Source organism: Theropithecus gelada, chromosome 17 (assembly GCF_003255815.1).
Source record: "Theropithecus gelada isolate Dixy chromosome 17, Tgel_1.0, whole genome shotgun sequence".
NCBI lineage: Eukaryota > Metazoa > Chordata > Mammalia > Primates > Cercopithecidae > Theropithecus > Theropithecus gelada.
This window is the reverse complement of record NC_037685.1, coordinates 16,707,267-16,726,520: the sequence shown is the minus strand read 5'-3', so window position 1 is coordinate 16,726,520 and position 19,254 is coordinate 16,707,267. Positions and strand designations below refer to the sequence as shown.

Sequence of the window (19,254 nt, the reverse complement as noted above, 5' to 3'; positions counted from 1 at the left end):
ATGAAAAAAGTAATTTGAAGAGTTATAAGATAGCCAAGTCATTCAAAGAGCTTTGGTCCACACTGCACCTGCTCTGTGCCCTCCATGTCTTCAAATGGTTTATTGCACAGGATAATTGCTATTAGAATAAAGATCCACTGGTCAAGTCCCTGCCCTGAACAGGGTACCTCCCAGGCATTGTCTCTCATTTTTCGCATAAACTCTGCGGGGTGGCTCTTGGTACCTCCAACTCCCAGGTGAGACTACTGGAGCTCAGAGAGAGGATGAAACATGTCCAAGGTGTTAAGGGGCTGTGTCGGGCTTCTAAACCAAGCCATGCTCTCCTCAGCAAACAGCACTAATGCCCATCAGTAGTCACTGCAAGACTAGGCTGTTGCCCTAGTGTTAGAGCGAGAGTGGGAATGTGGATGCAGGGGCTTGCCTGGTGCTGGGCATCTCACTCCTTGGAAGTCCCATGACGTCCGTCAAGTGCTTGGTACCAGGGCAGCCTCTCAATGAACCGCTGCAGCAAACAAACCTTCACAGGACAGGCTTCTCTGTGTATTCCCCAATATTCCTTTGGTTAAAAACATGTCCACACAAAAACTTGTACATGAATGGTCATGGTAGCACATACAGCCAAAAAGTAGAAATGACCCGAATGTCCATCAGTGGATGAATGGATACACAGTATGGCATCTCTGTGCAACAGAATATTACTCAGCATAAAAGGGAACAAAACACTGATTCATCCTACAACGTGAATGAAACTTGAAACATTAGGCTAAATGAAAGAAGCCAGGCACAGAAGAGGACACACTGTACGGTTCCATTGATATGAAATGTACAGAACAGTCACATCCATAGAAAAGACAGTGGATTAGTGTTTTCCAGGGGTTAAGGGGAGAGGTGAATGAAGAGTGACTGCTAAAGGGAATGGGTTTCTTTTTGGGGTAAAATTAAAATACTCTGGAATTAGATAGTGGTGATGGTTGCACAATCTTGCAAATATATATATAACATAATAAATATAAAATAATATATTATATATTATATATTTATTAAATAATATAATATATATTAAATATATAATATATATCTAATAAATAATATAATATATATGTTATAATATGATAAATATAAAATAATATGTCATATTATATATTTTATATTTATGATAGAAATAATATATATATATATATGTGGTTTTTTTTTTTAGACAGAGTCTCACTCTTCACCCAGGCTGGAGTGCTGTGGCATGATCTCACCTCACTGCAACCTCTGCCTCCTGGGTTCAAGCAATTCTCGTGCCTCAGCCTCCTGAGTAGCTTGGACTACAGGTGTGTGCCACCACGTCTGGCTATTTTTTGTATTTTTAGTAGACATGGAGTTTTGCCATGTTGGCCAGGCTGTTCTCAAAGTCCCGGCCTCAAGCAATCCACCTGCCTTAGCCTCCCAAAGTGCTGGGATTACAGGTATGAGCCACCGCACTCAGCTGTGAATATATTTTTTAAAAAGCACTGAATTTTACACTTTAAAATGGTGAATTTTATGGTATGTAAATTATATCTCAACTACAAAAACAAAAACTGGCAGCAGGCCAGGCCGTCTTTGAGCTAGAGAGGCGGAAAAGACACTCTTATATGTCCCGTGTGGTTTTGCCAGAATAAAATGCAATCAGATTATATTTCACAAGATTATCCCAGTCCCATGAGGATTTGTGCATCTCCATACACTGCTAACAATTGAGCCCTCCCTGGTATGCATCTGTATCAACTCCTAAATGTTAAACTGGTGCCGTGAGTGACCCATGGATCATTCATCATTGTGGCCTGAAAATATGCTCTCTGACCCTGAACTATGCAAGAAGCTGTCAAATTTATACAATAGAGACAAGCAGGCCTAGGCTTCTGTGGAACTCACAAACAGAAACCACATAAATAATATAAACACACATATTCAGGAACATCCTAGTTTAAAACTTTCTGTCTTCTGATTGGATCTTAGTTCCCATTTGTGGTTTAAGAAGAGTCACACTATTGTACAGGAAAGCAGAATGAGAGTTGCAAGGATAAAGTCAATCCCAGGCAAGAACATGTCTATGTGAATTAACAATGGGGTATAGCAGATTATGTGACAATAAGACAATGTGATATTCTACCATGTTACCAAAACATGGAACCATTGGGTAGTGTGTTCTGTTATTTCAATTGAGCACATGCTATTTTAAAATATATATTACATATAAAGACATACAAATAGTTAACAGGTAAAATGCTCAACACCACTAATCATCAAAGAAAGGCAAATCGAAACTAAATGAGATACCATCTTACCCCAGTTAGAATGACTATTATTAAAAGGACCAAAATGACAGATGCTGGCAAGGATGCAGAGAAAAGAGAACTCTCATACACTGTTAGTGGGAATATTAATTAGTACAACCTCTATGCAAAATAGTGTGAACATTTCTCAAAAAACTAAAAGTAGAACTACCATACAATCCAGCAATCCCACTGCTAGGTATCTATCCCAAAGAAAAGAAATCAGTATATTAAAGGGATACCTGCACTCACGTCTTTATTGCAGCACTATTCACAATAGCAAAGATATTGAATCAACCTAAGTGCCCATCAACAGACAAATGGATAAAGCAAATAGGGTATATATGCACAATGGAACTATACACAGTGGAATACTCTTCGACCATAAAAAAGAATGAGATCCTGTCATTTGTAGCAACATGGATGGAACCAGAGGACACTATGTGAAGTGAAATAAGCCAGGCACAGAAGGACAAGTGCTGCATGTTCTCATTCATATGTGGGAGCTAAAAAACTTAATCTCATAGAAGTGGAGAGTAGAATGATAGATACCAGAGACAGGTAGGAGTATGGGTGGAAAGGGGAATGAAGAGAGGTTGGTTATGAGTAATAGCTCTAATGTTTGATATCAGGCTAGGGTGAGTAAGCAACAACATTACGTATATTTCAAAGTAACCAGAAGATTCAAAATGAAGCTAATGCATAAAAATGTTAAACATTCAGGTGATGGATACCTTGACACGATCACTATACACCCTATGCATGTAACACACACGTATACCACAAATATGTAAAATATTTTATATCAATAAAAGATAAAATACATAAACTCCATATGTAGTATATAGTTAGTAAATACAGTCTATATATAAATAATTTACTTATAAGTATACAACATAAAGAGCTATCCCTATAGCTATAAAATTAGAATTCAGTTTTTAGAAAACATACTTACACTCATTAAAACACATAAATTTATCTTATGCATGCCATATTCTTCTACTCATGCTACTTATGCCAACCTCCCTGAACAAATATCCTCTGCTTGTGAAAATTTCCCTTATTTTCTTTTAGAAAGTGTATTAGTCTGTTCTCATGCTGCTAATAAAGACATACCCCAGACTGGGTAATTTATAAAGGAAAGAAGTTTAATTGGCTCACAGTTCCACATGTCTGGGGAGACCTCACAACGACGGTAGAAGGCAAATGACAAGCAAAGTCACACCTTACATGAGGGCAGGCAAGAGAGCATGTGCAGGGGAACTGCCCTTCATAAAGCCATCAGATCTCATGAGACTTATTCACTATCACGAGAACAGCATGAGAAAAACCCCACCCCCGTGATTAAATTATATCCCACCAGGTCCCTCCCACGACATGTGGGCACTCTCACAATTCAAGGTGAGATTTGGGTAGGGACGCAGAGCCAAATCCTATCAGAGAGTTAAAGATACACGCTGATCTTTATACAGACTTCCTGCCCATCTTAATGTCAACACCCTTCTTTTCCCCATTACATCTTATCCTTAGCTTCCCTTTATGCTCCAGAACTTTCCATCTCCCTCAAACCCTCAAAATTCATCTGACCCTCAAGGCCTCAGGATCTTTCTGTCTACTAGCCAATCTGAAGTAAAATGTGCCTGAACAGGTGACAACCTAATGTGTTTGCAGTGGCATAGGAGGAAAAATGATTGACAGCCCTTGAGCAAGAAAGTCCCAGATTGTGTGTGTCCCAGCTTCATCACTCATTAGCTACTTGGACCAAGTCTCTGCTTCTGCCTCTGCAAAGAGGAAGTTATAGCAATCTTAAAAGGTTGTTATGGAAATTAAATGAGATAATGCTTTGTAAATTACAAATTCCTATAAAATCATCTAAAGCATTTTATTGTTTGAACTTTCCTCCCTACCTCGCAGACCCTAAAAGGGCAGCAGAAGCCTAGGTCAGAGGAGGACTGAGGTGGGATATGGGTAGAATACCAAAGAAAATTTAAAACACAGCAACCATCTGGGTTTTTGGCCAAAGAGCTATGTACTATGGAAGAGGCAGCTGGGATGTCCCAGAGAAAGAAAGTGGGTTTACCAGAAACTATTCTTAGGGAATATCCCAGAAGTTTTGGGATGAAACCAGTGGGGGTGTTTATAGGATACCTGGGGCTAGTCATTAACAGAGAGAAAGAGGGTAAGGCCCATGAGCTTGTTCAAACGTCTTATTTCACTGGTTTTCATTTAATCAGGTCTTCAGGAAAACACCTAGCTGACAAAAGCATGAAAATATCAGACCCTATGGCAGAATGCTGGGTCTGATTGGAGCTATCCCTAAACATAAAATGATGAAGAGATACCTGTTTTCCTCTACACATCTTTTTGCAGGAATTTCTGATGATCCGAGAGTTGATTAAGACTTCAGCCCTCCCAGCATGGTACATAACCCTGGGTGCAGACCTCCAGATGGGCAGAGGATGAGGGAGTGAGGGATGGAAGGCAGTGGCACTGAGTTCATTGCAAAGGGTCTGCTTGCAAATCCTTCTGCACTCAGCATCCAAGCATTTTTATACCAAATCCATCATACCCTTTTGTCAACCAGCAAATTACTGAAAATATAATTAGTCTTATATGTAAAACATCATGAATGTTTTTATTTTAAAAATGAATTTTCATTCTTAAAACAGTTAGTAATCATTACTGTAGATTTTGGGGTAAATCTAAATTTTTATTTTAAGAATTATTCCAGAATGCCATGCCTCTCTCTTTAAAATTACAAATGTTACTCACATTTTTTTTAATGTTTAAGATTTATCTTAAATTTTGGCGGGGGGGTGCTGGGGGCAGTATGTTCCAATGGGAGAGGACAGTAAGGAAAGGTCCAGTCATGATGATCTGGAGATTTCCAAGTAGAGACTTATAGCAGACAATGACGGCATATCTGATATCCATTCTCCCCTTCTTTCTTACTGATAGCTAAAGCCACATTTCTCGGGCTCTCTGAAGCTAGCAGTAGACACATTTGTAGTTCTGACTATTACAATTGAAGTGGAAGCCCCTGGGAAGAATGTGTGCTTTTGTGCTCCCCCACTCTTTTCTGAAACTAAGGTGGCTTGCAGGAGGGAGGAGCAGTCCTCTTGGACCTTAGGGACTGTGGGCAACCATAGGGACTAAATTCACACACGAAAAATAGCAGAGCAGGAAGTTAGAAGGGACCTGGTTCCTTGACAGTGTCATAGAGTTGCCACAAGAGCCCTGTATTATCTATCTCTGAGCTTCTCCTTCCAAGAGAAAAATAAACCTCCTCGTTTGTTTAAGAGATTTATTTTCCTTTTCTTTTTTCTTTTTCTTTTTTTTTTTGTTACTTAAGCCTAATGCTCTTCCTCCATGTCACTAAGCCATCGTGCAGCAAATAAAAGGTCCAAAAGTTGACAGGAGTCTACAAATGATATGTGTGATTCTTTTTTTTTTTTTTCTAGTTTTGGTAGTGGTGAATGTCACTCCTCAAAATTCATATGTAATTGCAAGGATGTATGATTCTTGTATCAACAAAACATATGTGTTCAATGTTCCTAGCAAGAAGGGTCACATGTTAAGCCCCTACCATGTACCACCTGCTGTACCACATGTTTTATGCACATTATCTTATTTAATCCTTCCAGGTCAGTACTATTATCTATAATTATGGGAGTCCAAACCTCGGAGAGGTGAAATAACCTGCCCAAAGTACACAGTTAGAGGAAGAATCAGAAACTGCAGTTAGGTCTGTGTGACTGCAGCGCCAGAGCTCTTTTCCGTAAGTGATACTATATGTACCTCAAAGTGCCATGTGATATGACCTATATCAGGCACTCAGAGAAATGCTTGGAGTCCCAGATGATGGATGCTCATGGGAGAACAGGTGAGAGGAACAGCAGGAATGAACGACGGCCCCAACATTTCCTGACAGCTCAGCCTCAAAACTCACTCTCCGATGACCACACTGCAGCGAGAAGTGGCTTGACACAGTTCCCGACTGGACTCCGGTTCAGCTAATTGGATTTATTTCTAAGTGCCACATTTCAGTTTCATTCCAACTAGGTTTTTAGCTTCTCACAAAAAAGATGAAACTCTAATCTTGGCTTCTCAAAAGACTGTTGCCAGTACATATGCCTACTGATTACAGACACCAGCAACTGTGTTTTAGAAGTGTAATATTATGAGAAAAGATGTGTGAACGCTGTCTCTCCTATGCTGGGAAGTAGAAAACCATTTACCTATGAAGCACTGAATGCATGTGTTGAAAATTATGATGTGAAATCACGAAGTCAAAGTCTATGAGGAGAGAGGGAAAAAATATTTTCAATTACTGGCCCATCTTTCATTTCCTCTTTGTGGCCAAACACCAGAAACAGCTAGTTTTATCTGCTGCCTACTGCTTCTGCCCAAGGACATTTGTCTTTAGGTTTTACATGAAATCACTGCTCAAGTTCTAAATCATGAAATCAATTTTCTTAGCTCTTTTCGTATGCATTTGAAACTATCAGCATCTCCTATTTCTTACATTTGTCTTCTTTTCAGCTTCTCCTCATCTCTCCATGCCCTTAATCAATTTCCTTCAGTATTTTCTATCTCTAATAAGAGCACTTCCTCTGGGAGCATTTACGTCCATTAGGTGACCCAATTGCCACTCCCCCCACCAGCCCAATCTGAGCCCCAGCTCCTCTTGTCCCCATGCCAATAATTCCCTGAGCCAACTTTCACTTCAGTCCCCCAGCACGATCGCAGCCCCAGCTCTTCCTGTCGCAGTGCCAAGAATTTCCTGGGCCAGTTCCCAGCTCAGCTAGAATCTTCGTCATCTTTTGGGTTCTCTCAGCATGAAGACTTTTAAAATCTCACTCTTCCCTTCCCACCCAAGGACATAATGCCTCTTGGCTTACCTGAGGAAGTCTTTAGCACTCCCTGCTAACCTTCTCTTAAGAAAGATTGTGTGAACAAAGAAACTAAAATTGGTTAAAGAAGGGCTCATAGAGGAAAAGGAATAGGAGAAATAAGGCAGAAAAGAAAAATAAAAAAAACATGCAGCAGAAACTAAATTAGCAAAATAAAGGATGATGGAAGAAAAGAGAAAAAACGAGGACTTCAATTCTGACTGTTTAGATTTGGGGTCCCACAATAATAATAACTATTTTGAGCTTATATTTCACAGGTGTTGTCTCATTTAAGCCTTACATGCCTTTAGGTTGTTACTATTATTATACTTGTTCTTTACATGAAACTTAATGATGAATGGTTTCAGTGAAGTCAGAGTCTTTTTGCAGAAGGATAGGGCAGGAGTTGGAAATGTGGGCAGTGGGCGAAATGTAGGCAGTTTTTTTTTTTTCTGGAAAGAGTCTCAAGATGACTAGTTTGCCTGAGGTTACATAACTAGTGAATCGCCCAGTTGGGTTTCAAACTCAGATCAACCTGACACGAGAGTACCTATCTCAGAAGCCCGAGAAACAAAAAGGAATTAACAGGAAGAAATTTACTAGACTAAAAAGTGGTGAATAAAAAAAGAATGAAACCATGTTCTTTGCAACAATATGGATGCAGCTGGAGGTCATTATCCTAAGTGAATTAATGCAGAAACAGAAAAACAAATACCAAGTGTTTCCCCTTATAAGTGGGAACTAAACATTGGGTACTCATGGACATAAAGATGGCAACAATAGAGATCCATGGTGGAGCTCAACAGAAAAGAAGAATTGGAGCAGACTTTCTTTGACCATTTTACCAAAGTATCATGAGATCTACATAGAGTGACATTTGGATATTTTAACTAAACCAAAATCTTTCAATCAATTTATCAAGCTTCTAGTATATTTTTATAAATTACTATCTTTATGAAAGACCAAATGTCAATAGTTGCCCAGGGCAAATCTCTTTAGTGATGGAGAATAAAAAAAAGCTAAAGCAGAATAAGTGAACAAATACAGAAAAGGGGTCTAGAAAATGACACAGGGTGGCAAATCGCCCTGGTGGTATTCACTTTTGCTTCTGAAAATGTCCTGAGGGTTTCAGGGCGCAGTAACAGTGCCAACCCCACGACTACTTGTTTCCCAGAAATCAATGAAACAGTGAAAATCCCTAGGAACTGGAAAAGGACAAATGCCATAAAACCATTTTCAGTAGAAGTATAAGAGGGGCTCTATAATTACAGACCAATAAACAGAAGCATTATTTTTTGGAAGATAAATAAAACAAACCATCAAACAACTAATTACCACCTAAAAGTACAAGAAATATATGTAAGGGGAAAACAAACAGTGCTTCATGAAGTGTAATAATAACAAATCTATTTAAATCCATTTTTAAATATCTCTCACAAACAAACAACTGTGTTTAGCCTGAATACACAGCCTAAAAGGAAATCCAAAAATCATTAGGCTGAGAAAGATTCATTTAGCCTTCTGTGATGGTTAGAAAGCAGCTATTTCTTCAGTCACACAACCTCACAATCTAAGCTTAGCTTTGGGAAACTTGTTTACTGATGGTGAAACAGAGTCCAGAATGTAGCACAAATGAAAGACCCTACCATACAATTTTCTCGCTGTTGATTCTGGGGTTTGTTTGTTTGCTTGTTGAGACGGAATCTTGCTCTGTAGCCCAGGCTGGAGTGCAATGGCATGATCTCGGCTCACTGCAACCTCCACCTCTGGAGTTCAAGCTATTCTCCTGCCTCAGCCTCCTGAGTAGCTGGGATTATAGGCACGCACCACCATGCCTGACTAATTTTTGTATTTTTAGTAGAGACAGAGTTTCACCATGTTGGTCAGGCTGGTCTCGAACTCCTGACCTTGTGATCCGCCTGCCTCTGCCTGATTCTGGTTTTTAATACGCAACCCTCACCAGCTCTTTTTCTTATGGCCCATCTTTTCTGCAGAATGATAACAGTAAGCTGTAATGTGAATAGTGACCTATAATTATTTATTTCATTTTACAAAAAACACTGGTCTAACATTCATTGATAAAAAAGCTATCCAATAAAAGTTATCTATCACCTGAGCCCAACGAGGGGCTATTTTCAGTTCTAGCTGGAAATACAAGTTAAATGACTAAAAACTCAAATTTTGACCATATACTATGAGCCAAAACCCTGTTAGTTATCTTAAATACTTTACTGGATTTCATATTCATGAAAGCTCTGGCATGTAGCTATTCTCTATCCCAATTTTACACAATATAAATCTTTCTCACTATATTTAGAACTTATGTGGAAATACAAGAAAGTATATATAAAATGTGGAAAATACAAGAAAGCATAAAGAAAGAAAAAAAAAATCAGACACCTTTAATCAATCACTGCAATTTTCTTCCAGGGTTTTTCTTTGCCCATTTACAGCCTATTGATATGCATTTTTCCAATGCCATTTAAGAATATTTAAATATTTATTTTGCAGCTACAAAATATCTCATTTTATTTATCTATTTATTTATGTATTTATTTATTTTTTATTTTTTATTTTTTTTGAGACGGAGTGTTGCTCTGTCACCCAGGCTGGATGGAGTGCAGTGGTGCGATCTTGGCTCATGGCAAGCTCTGCCTCCTGGGTTCACGCCATTCTTCCGCCTCAGCCTCCCGAGTAGCTGGGACTACAGGCGCCCGCCACCACACCCGGCTAATTTTTTATATTTTTAGTAGAGACAGGGTTTCACCGTGTTAATCAGGATCGTCTCGATCTCCTGACCTCGTGACCCACCTGCCTCGGCCTCCCAAAGTGCTGGGATTACAGATGTGAGCCACCGCACCCAGCCCATTTTATTTATTAATGTAACATCATTCCTCTGTTGTTTCTAAAAAACCATACAAAAGTCTTTCACCAAGTGTCTGATTATTTTCTTTGAATGGATCCTAGAAGTGCAATTACTTGCCAAGATATATTATTTCTAAAATATTATTGATCCCTATTGTCCAGTTTCTTTCCATAAATCGTATAGTAGTTTATCATCCACCAGCAGCATGAGTGTCTATGCATTTGCCAGTATTTAGAATTATCATTCATTAATCTTTTTAATAACATAATAAGTGAAAGTAGAATCATTTTGTTTTACTTGCATATTTGTCTTCACTTTACAGGGCATTTTTTGCTTATTTTATAAATTATCCATTGACAATTATTATATATTTCTTACTGATTTCTCATTTTCTTTATATGTCAGGAACATTCATCTTTACTTTCCTAGTTTTCCATTTAGCTTCTAATTATAATTTTGTATCAGAAGCTTTCGATTTTGCATTCCCTATTTTTCCCTTTATAATTTCTTCCACTTTCACTCTTTAAAAGCCATCTTTGTAGACCATCCATCAATCTTCTTTCTGACCTCGAAGTCCAAGCAATCGTCAAGTCCTATAACTCAACATCTCTTGTTATGTATCTTTCTATTTCCAAGACACCAATTCAAACTACCGTAATCTCCTGACTATTCCAACGGCTTCCCAGCTACATTCTCAGTCTCCAGACTTCCTCAATTTTAATCCATTCTCCTCACTGGTGCCAAAGTAGTCATCACCTTGCTTAAAGCTGTTCAGGGGTGTTCCATTTCTGTCAGGATAAAATCGAATTTTTAACAAGGTTAACAAGGCCATACTCTCCAGCCTCATTGCTTCCCGCTCCCCACTCACACTCTGGCTTCAGCCACAGCAACTCCTTCCAGGGTCTGGTGCTCCATCCTTTTGATCACCTGTGAGCTATTGCTTATTCTATCCATGCCTGAAACACTCTTCTTTCTGAACTTCCCTCAACCCCTCCTTTTCCTTCACGAAAGACTTCCATTCACCTTCCAGATCACACATTCTATATCCTCCAGGAATCATTTCGTGATACCATCACCACTTGCCCCACTCCTTCCTCCCCAGGCTAAGTTATGAGCCCTACTGTGTGTTCAAATAGCAAAGAGTTTCTTTCCATAACATCACCTAAGACTGTCTGTGTGTGTGGCTGAATAATCTTCCCCCACCCCCAACACGAACATATACACACACACTCACACACTCACACTCGCACACTCACACACACTCACACACTGTATATCTTAAGGGTAGTGGCGAAGCCCATCTTCTCCACAGTTGATTTTCAAAACTTATCACAGTACCTGGTACGTAATCAGTTCTAGAGGAATATTTGTTGAACAAACATGAGGTTAACTAAATATTTATTTTCTTTTAATTTTTACAATATATTTTGTTGTTTTCTGTAATCTCTCTAATCCATGTGGATTTACTTTGGTAATGGGAGAATAAATCCCTTTCTCATTGATACATGATTCGTCCTTTGTCACACTTTAAATTCTTACATATTCTCAAATGTGCTTTGTGGGTGTTTTTCTCAAGAAATCTGTCTTTAGTTTCTTACAATAAAAACAAACTACTTTTATTATTGTGTTTTTCTGATACATACATTTTTAATATCTAGTAGCACAGCACCCTTCATTAATTTCCTTTTTAGAAATTCTATCAGCTATTCTCATTTATTCATTTCTTTAAGATAACTTTAAATTATTGTCTAAGGTTCCAAAATAAATATTCTTGGAACTTTTGACTAGAATTGTACAGATTCTATAAAAGAGTTTGGGAAGAACTGACATTTAAGGTCAACTTTCACCTTTATGTCTTACTATAAAATGTTGTTATTTTTTAAATCTGGATTTTAAATTTTTCTTGTAGAGATTTTTTCTAGATTTCTATATTTTTGTGCTATTGTGAGTCATATTATACATATATGTCCCATTATGTAATATGCTATGTATATTATAAAATATGTATATAATATACCATTATATAACTTTATGTATCTATTAATTATTCAGCAAGAATCCTAGTTTTTCTTTTTATCTGCTGGCGCTGTGAGTTAGGCATACTCATACATGTCACCGTTTGTCCACATGGGATCGTGGTTCAAATTCAAGTCTATCTAGATTTCAGATCCCTGCATGCATTTGTATACAAATTTCTTTTAAACTTTTACACACAGCATTTCTAATGACAAAAGAGGGAACCCTGGGGAGAACTGGCGAGAGGGCAGGGCAATAGGGATAGTTTTCTCCAAAGTTTTTTAACTAAAATTAGCTCCCCATACAGACATGTACCATGCTTATTTCATAATTGTATTGCATTTTCTAGAATATTGACATAGTCTCCTGGGATGTATATATCTCAATTTGAAAAACATGGCTTATAGTTCACTGTCTTTCCCCAGGAGGTTTCATATGAAGGATACGTAATCACATTTTAGAGTCAGGGAAACTTGGGTCTACAGACAAAGAATAAATTATTTCGATTTTTAGAGCTCTCAATTATACTATTACAATGAGGATTCAGGACGATCAGTTCTTGTATCTAGAAGCAAACCAGTTGTCATTTAATAGATAGCTATAAAATTCACTCTTCCAGTTAAGTATTACAATAAAAAGATGACTCATATCCTTAAAAAATTTAGTAATCAACATGAAATGAAATTCTAGTAAATGTAGCTGTCATTTGGCAAAGCATCCATGTAAGGAAGAGCTTCTCCCGAGCCCCAAAATCACAAGTTCATGGAAAAATCACAGTTTACCATTTGTACAGTGGTAAGCTGGAAACACTTAAGGAATATAACTGATAAAGACTTTTGATTAAGGCCAGGTGCATTGGTTATGCCTGTAATCCCAGCACTTTGGGAGGCCGAGGCGGGTATATCACCTGAGGTCAGGAGTTCGAGACCAGCCTGGCCAATATGGTGAAACCCCGTCTCTACTAAAAATACAAAAATTAGTCAGGTGCACACGTGTAGTCCCAGCTACTCGAGAAGCTAAGGCAGGAGAATCACTTGAACATGGGAGGCGGAGGCTGCAGTGAGCCAAGATCGTGCCATTGCACTCCAGGCTGGCGAAAAGAGCGAGACTCCATCTCAAAAAAAAAAAAAAAAAAAAAGCAACAACAAAAATGACTTTTGATTCAGAAGTGAACTTGGAACAACTCCAGCTATGTATGCAGCAATTAATATATAAAATCTTTATTTCAAAGTCCCTAGCCAGAGAAAATGGAAAATGATCAACAAATGGTCTAGAAGCAGGATAATGACAGAAAGTGAAGCCAAGTGAAACCAATAAAGATTTCCCTTGGACTGCAGGGCCAAAGATCTGATCCCCTCACTCTTAAGAAATGGTGGGAGTTGATGCCTGAACCATATAGGATGCTCTCAGTCAAACAATGTTTGCTTAAGTTGACTGCTTAGTTCATTCCACAGTATGAGCTCAGTCATTCAAAACATATTCTTTGTTTTGTTTACAAAGTCCCCAGGAATATGAACCTCTCAGGTATTTCATCATAATTCTGGTAGTCTGAGAAGGCAGTCAGGTAAGCATCACCTACAGAATGGCATTCGGGGCGAGTGTGTTCTGATTGTAGAGACCACAGCTAACACACATACATCAGATCCCCTCCCTGCTGAGGGGCTACTGGCTCCTGAGATGAAAATCTCATAAATATAATAAATGGCAACACTGATTCCACAAGCCACAAGTTGGAAACATATATCTATGTCTTCCATTATGTCTTAGTCACACCATACACAGTATAATATTTCCACATATTGCTGGATAACCACAGTCCGTGATGGAGCGTGGTTCGTTTATTGCTACTACATATTTTATAATAAAAAGTGTTTGAAAAAAATATTGAGAAAATTCAGTAAGACAAAAGACAAGCAATTTGGCTTCATGTTCTGGTTCTGCTACTCTGATCTTCACAAGTTACTTAACATTTATGCTTTGTTTTTCTCATCTAGAAAATTCAGGCATTAGACTAGATGGGCCTATGCTCCATTTCAGTTGAAATATTCGGTCAATTAGATCTAAGATTTACATGAAGCTAACATTCCAATAAAAATTCTGACCTGTTGTTGGCATTCTCTACATATCCCAACATTTAGGATCATCTGAATGTTTTACTAAAATTTTTACTGTTGTCATTTCTCAGTTTTCTTAAATTGATGTTTCTGATACTTTAAACACTGGAGCACCGCAAATATTAGGAAGGCTATATCTACGTTATAAACTGTGGAAGTGAAAGACAGTTTTAAATGTAATCACATTTTATGAAAAATAAAATTACCCACACATGCTATGCTTTAGTTTTCTGGTTACTATAAACACTTGAAAGCCAAGTTATAAAATTCTTCGGTAAACCTCTGGGAAATGAGCACTGAGCACTGGTGTGTCTAAACCCCTCTCAGACTGCAGGTGACCTGGTCAGCAATAGGAAGCCATGAGAACTCAAGTACTAAAGATAGAGCCAAGTATGCTGTGGGGGCGCCTCTCTGGAGGACACAGACCTGCAATTTGCAAGCTGTGAGTGGCCCCTGCATTTGAATTCCACAGCTCTGTATCATAAATAGAAATGATAAAAAAGAAAAAAAACCACAAATCAGACAAGTCAGCTTAACTATTAATTACAAAAGAACTCTTCTATCCTTACCAAAAGTCTCCCAAAACTGGTTTTTCAGGACTAGGCTATGAATAAAGTTTGAAAATTGTCCCCATATATATTAATCACTCCTTAGTTTAGAATGCAGAATATACTGTAGAGAAGTTGGCCAGATGCCCACAGATCCCTGTAAGGAACCATATACCCCTATTCTGCCCCCACACTCTGCCTTTACTCCTTGGTACTTTCAAGTAAGAAATGGCAATTTTCTTATTTGGGGAAGATAGGGTGGAGACAAAAACCTCATAAAAATAAACCTCTCCCTCTCATAGCTCAACAACTTGCAATATTTTTAGCAGTAGAGAAAAAATATGACTTATTAACTATAAAGCAATATTTGAGTTCACTGTTTCACTAAAAGCATCATTTATGAAAACAGAAAGTTCCTTTAAAAAATGTTTGTATAGTCACATGAGAAAATAAACCAGCAGGTGCTGGTCCCTTCGCTTAAAGAATTTATTATCCTTTGTGTGGCAGGATTCACCAGCTGACAGCTCCCACCCAGAAAATCAAATAGGTGCTCATTTCTGTGATGCCCGTAATGTGTAAAGTTGCCAAGAAGTTCAATGCAATGTGGCCTAAAAGTACAGCAAGGAAGAGCAGAGCTAACAGTCAGCTGGAGGCTGTCAAAATTTACAGGAAGAAAAGACAAAGATAATACAGTAAGTTCTAATTTTAATCATTTGAAACGAACACAGAGAAAGCTGTGCACATACAGCAGATGTATTTCTGTTTGCAAGTATAATTCAACTTACCTCTATTGAGCAGAAAACCAGGACTTTTTGGCTAACCGGCCTGTAGTGATTCCCTGGGAGGATCTGACTGAAAGAAATGGGAACCTAGAGTTTATTCAGTGGAGTCTCAACCTCTACCTGACTGTATTAATGAACAGTTCAGAGGTTTCTTTCTCAGCGGCTGAGTCACTCAGGGAGGAGGTCTGTGGTATGCAACAGGGTGTCACCTTGTACAAATACCAGTTCAATTAAAACAGTCTCACTCGTGAACCTACGGCCTTTGGTGAATTCTTTAACTTACGGCCTTGTTATGCAAATATATATATATAGATACGCTCCTGTGATTGCCCTTTAACTGATATCAACAATATGCACAACCATATCACTGACAAGGTGGCATAGGACCCAATCTATTTTGCATTCTCTTTCAAAAAATAAAACTGAAAACTCAATAGAAGGAACCCCCATATGCCCACAGTACCTGGAAGGCAGGGGCACAGACAAGCATGCAAGGAGTACATGGCTTAAAGGAAACTTCAAGACAAACAAGTTCCCAGAAACCCAGAAACCCTGGGATCAGAAAACACGAAAGAAGTCTGTTCCACACATTCTACACCTAGAATATTTTGTAAAACTATCAAAGGGAAAATACACCTAGCATGTAAGAATTCTAATCTCTGTCTTATTTATCCATGTATAAAAAAATATGAAAAAGGGCCAGGCGTGGTGGCTCATACCTGTAATCCTAGGATTTTGGGAGGTGGAGGCAGGCGGATCACCTGAGATCAGGAGTTCAAGATCAGCCTGGCCAACATGGTAAAATCCTGTCTCTACTAAAAATACAAAAATTAGCTGGGTGTGATGGCGCACACCTGTAACCCCAGCTATATTTAATAACGGTAACATACCATGATAAAGTCATAGACAGAAATTTTCAATGCCAGGCATCACACAGGGGAGAGAAGGAAGAACCTGGAAGGTGATGTTGATGCAGAGTCTTAAAGTCTTAGTAGACAGTGATTAGATGGTCAAGAAGAACCATTCATCCACTCTGGCAGGAGGAGGCAGGAGAATCACTTGAACCAGGGAGGTGGAGGTTACAGTGAGCCAAGATTATGTCACTGCACTCTAGCCTAGAAAATAGAGTGAGACTCTCTCAGAAAAAAAAAAAATGTGAAAAGGATGGTTGAAACTTCTCTCATAACTGAGGGCAGCAGTAGACCCAATGTCAAAGGCTGCTTCTGGCCAGTTGCAGTGGCTTTCATTTGCACTTTGGGAGGCCAAGGTGGGAAGATCACTTGAGCCAAGAAGTTTGAGACAAACTGGGCAACACAGTGAGAGAGATCTCATCTCTACTGAAAATAAAATATCAGCTGGGTGTGATAGTGCATGTATTTGTTCCCAGTTACTCAGGAGGCTGAGGCAGGAGAGTCTCTTGAGCATGGAAGGACCAAGCCACAGTGAGCTGTGATCACACCACCGCATTCCAGGCTGGGTGACAGAGTGAGACCCTATCTCAATAAACAAAAAACAAAACAAACAAAAATAAACAAACAAACAAAAACAAAGGTTGCTTCTACTGGGAGGAAGGAGTAGCACTGAAGAGCCATCCTAGGTGGGGACTCCTGTTACAGGTTTTGAAATGCAACTTCCATAAGTGCCAAAGAGGCTTTGAGGAAGCTTAGCAAACCCAGAACATTGCTGAGAGAAGCCACGTCATCAGAACTTCCTGGGTCATCGTCACTCATATGTCACACCAGCAATGGACCAAATCCTCCCTGAACAACTGCTCCTGAAAACTGAGTGGTGCCCACTGAAATGACTGTAGCACGAAGTAGAAACCCAGACTGGAGAGCAAGGCAATTGCAGCATGTGGTCATTGTGACTGGGAGACCACTTCCTTTACGTTCCCTGATGCTCCCTTATTCTGGGCTGAGGAATTTGAAATCTAAAATGGAAAATGTTTTTTCAAAGTAAAACATATATACGTGTCTACTCTGCCTTTTTGTGGAATTTTATACCTGCAAAATATTTTTAAAATATGCTTTAAGTTTCTGTGATGCCCAAAAATCTTGGTTTGAACATTAATATTACAAATGATAAAGTTGAAAAACAAAGATATGATTTAACTCAAAAGATAAACTAGAAGAGATCTTCAGCCTTAGAACTTAGCCAAAATGAAAGGCAAACACAGTTTAAGAGCTCCCTTGTAGGGATAAGTTGTAATTTACATTACAGAATGTTGAAATATATTACTTCATAAAACACAGAACCTGAAAGATAAGTTTTTATCTTACAATGAAGTAAAGTGCAGCTGCCAAAGTTATGGATTTTGAGCTTCCAAGCAATTATTTCTGCATGCAATTAAGGGTTTCTCTTGCTTTATACACCGGACCATCCACACTGCTAAGCCAAACCAGTGTTTTTTCATTTAGAATCAAATCTCTGGTATAAAAAGGGACAATTCTAAACCACTGAGCAAAATTCAGACCTCTTCATGCTAAGCAGACATGACTGCCTAAAATTTAAAATCTCAAATGTGAAGGGGTTGAATCAAGAACATTTTCAGGTGTGGAGGTAGCCAAATAGGCTGGGCATTAGTTTCACTCAGGTGTTTAACTGGGAAGCCTTGGGCATGCTTGGAATAACTTGGCTTCACCACACCTGTTCACTTTCAGTGTCAGAGTTATTGAGATCTCTCTAGAACTGTAAGCTCAGAAGCTGAAATGCCAAATGGTTAGCTCAGAAGCTGAAATGGCAAATGGTTTTTATCTCGGGTACAAAAGCCAATTGATTGGTGATGGCTTCCTGGAGGAATCTTGAGGTTTGTAAGCAAGTTGGGACTCAACAAGGGAATGTCATGGTCGATTGGCAATATCCACCACAGGTCTTGGATGGGGGAATGTTTGCTGACCCTGTCTCATAAAATTAGACGTTGCAACATCACATTGTTTTGTCTATGTGTTATATCCAAAGAAACAACCAGCCAAAATGAGCACCTTTTTTTTAGTTTTAGGTTCACAGCAAAATTGAGAATAAACAACAAAGAGTTCACGTATACCCTCAGTGTCCCCACTATCAACATCCCACATCACAGCGGGGCATTTGTTACAATTAATGAACCCGCATGGATGCATCACTAACACCCAAAGTCCATAGTTTACATCAGGGTTCATTCTTGGTTTTGTATATTCTTTGAGTTTGGAGAAATGCATAATGGCATGTATCCACTGTTATAGTAACATACAAAGTAGTTTTGCTGCCCTACAAAATCCTTCATGTGCTGCCTATTTATACCTCCCTCCCTGCAACCCCTGTTAACCACTGATCTTTTTACTGTCTCCATAGTTTTGCCTTTTGCAGAACCATATTGTTGGAATCATGTAGTATGTAGCATTTTCCAGACTGGCTTCTTTTACATAGCAATATGCATTGAAGTTTTCATCATGTCTTTCCATTTAAGTTTTCTCCATGGCTTGATGGTTCATTTCTTTTCGGGTTAAATCATATTCCAAGGCCAGGCATGGTAGGTCACATCCACAATCCCAGCACTTTGAGAAGCTGAGGTGGTAGGACTGCTTGAGGCCAGAAGTTCAAGACCAACCTGGGCAACACATTAAGACCCTGACTTTAAAAAATAAAATAAAATAACAATAATAATAATATCCCATTGTCTGAGTGTACCACAGTTTGTTTATTCATTCACTTCACCTACTGGAGGACATCTTGGTTGCTTCCAAGTTTTGGCAAT

General features: G+C 38.8%; 1 protein-coding gene across 1 annotated transcript in view; it reads right to left on the bottom strand.

Annotated features, from left to right (window-relative positions):
• Positions 1-15,675, bottom strand: part of SCEL (sciellin) — a 119,913-nt gene extending 104,238 nt beyond the window's left edge. Inside the window, exon 1 of the mRNA XM_025364287.1 lies at positions 15,525-15,675. The gene's annotated coding sequence lies outside the window, so the exon portion shown is untranslated. The remainder of the gene's footprint in view (positions 1-15,524) is intronic.
• Positions 15,676-19,254: the final 3,579 nt, after the last annotated feature.